Source organism: Oxyura jamaicensis, chromosome 11 (genome assembly GCF_011077185.1).
Source record: "Oxyura jamaicensis isolate SHBP4307 breed ruddy duck chromosome 11, BPBGC_Ojam_1.0, whole genome shotgun sequence".
Classification (NCBI taxonomy): Eukaryota; Metazoa; Chordata; class Aves; order Anseriformes; family Anatidae; genus Oxyura; species Oxyura jamaicensis.
Genome location: NC_048903.1, coordinates 10,909,579 through 10,911,522, shown reverse-complemented (window position 1 = coordinate 10,911,522; position 1,944 = coordinate 10,909,579). Strand labels below are relative to the sequence as shown.

Here is a 1,944-nt window from a genome sequence, read left to right as displayed (position 1 = left end):
CCCGGCCCCGGCTCTGGCCCCGGCCCCGGCCCCGGCCCCGGCCCCGGCCCCGCTGCGCACCTGCGGCTGCCCCTCGGCTCCTCGGCCCCGGCTGCGGGCGGAGCCGTGCCGCCGCCGCCGCCGCTCCGCAAGTTTGCGGCGTTCCGGGGCTGCCGAGGGAGGCACCTCGGCACCGCGCGGCCGCTGCAGGGAGGAGGAGGCGGCGGCGAGCAGGGATGCGGGCGGCTCCCGGTGGAAAGTTGCCGGTCGGGGGCTGGTCCCGAGCTGGGAGCCGGGGACACCCCTCCTCGGGCTGCGTTCGGGTTGGGGAGGCTCCGCGCTGCCGCGCTGTAGGCGCGGGCTGCCTGCCAGCCATCTCCTCCGCCGGGCTGCGGGTGGCAGCGCGGCTGGAAATGCGCCTGTTGTCAGAGCCGTCTGGAAGGTGGGCTGCCCCACGGCACCGGCCCCGGGGAGCGGCGGGGGCTGGGGCAGAGCTGCCGCCCGGTGCCCGCCAACAAAGGACCCGAGCGGATGCGCGGCGGCGGGGGGCAAGGTGCCTTGGCTGGGAGCGGGGATGTGAACAGGGTAGGGACTACGCCGAAGGTGCCTCTTGCACTCTCTGCTGGCTATTTTCCATCTTAAAACGCCGAGAGGCTTTCTCCTGCACCGAGTGTGCAGCGGCGTAAACCATCTAACAACGGCAGGACCAGGGTAAGGAAGCAGTCCCCAAGGAGAGGTCCTGTGGCATGCCGTGCTCTGGCTAGGTGTCACCAAGAGGCCCCAGGTGACCTCAGGCAAAGCCAGAGCAGAAGGCACCCCGCCAGGCCCCCAGTGACCTGGGCACGGCATTGGGACTGGCCGGCCCACAGAGCCACCCCTGTTGCTCCATCCAGCACGCCCACCAGCCATCCCCGATGAAACACTGCATATGGATGTGCACATCCCGATGGACCAGTCCCCAACCCTCTGAACGGTTCCAGGTGTGCCTTATAAATCAGCTATGGCATTTGTCCTTTGTCTAGATTAGCAGGAATACATTACGCTTAGTCTGCTCCCGGCAATCAATTATTCCAACTAAGTAGGTGGTATTTATTAAAGTATTGATTAGGGACCCCATTCTGTAGGCTTTGCACTTTGCTGAGGAATGGGACATTCGGCTGAGAGTTTGGGGATCAGACATTATGTAATTCTAGTGTGACAGACAAAGCGCACATAGTACAGCTTTCTGGGGGAGATGCATTCATGCCACTTGGAGTTCAGAGGCGGAATAACACACATTCCTTACACAAAAACCTTTCCTGCTGTCACGTTCCTTGTGATGCAGGGCGCATAGGTTGTAACAGCAAAAATAAGTCTAACTGGGGCGAGCGCACTGAGTTGCACACTAAATTTAAAGCATCCCCCGATGTCTGTTGCCATGGCAGGTGACCTGGGAGAAGGCGGCACTCAGAGGACCAGCTCTGTGTCACATCACGCTGGGAAGCTCTCCTCCTGCATCTGCGGAGGCCGCTCTTGTGAGCAGGATGGGTCGCTGCGTGCCGGGTTCAGGTCGTGCTGTGAGAAGGGCGATACCGGAGTGACCTTGAAACAGAGCCCGAGCCACAGGCCTGGCACTCGCCGTGGTGGCAGGGCATGCTCTGCCCCTCGCCCCGAAGGATTCACACTTAGATTTGCTTCACTTTTTCTCCCTTACTTGCAAAACATTTTTGGAAATTTGCTAATAAGGTATCTTAAAGCAGTGATTTCTGGGGTTTATTTTTGTATTTGAGAGGATTGATTTTTTTTCCTCCTTGTCTCTAATGGAACAGAAGGCAACATGAATCCCTTTTGTTTACTTCTTTGTTTCTGCCCTGACTGCCTAATAACACGAGCAGATACGTGCATGGCTCTGGATGTAGTCTGGTTTTAGTCAGTGGCTATTACAAAGTTAGGAGGAAGAGCACAAATCAAAAAGCCTTGGTTTGA

General features: G+C 59.1%; 1 protein-coding gene across 1 annotated transcript in view; it reads right to left on the bottom strand.

Moving 5' to 3' along the window:
* Window positions 1–197, bottom strand: part of CHST8 (carbohydrate sulfotransferase 8) — a 175,791-nt gene extending 175,594 nt beyond the window's left edge. The window contains exon 1 of the mRNA XM_035337175.1: window positions 61–197. The gene's annotated coding sequence lies outside the window, so the exon portion shown is untranslated. The remainder of the gene's footprint in view (window positions 1–60) is intronic.
* Between the last annotated feature and the right edge of the window lie 1,747 nt (window positions 198–1,944).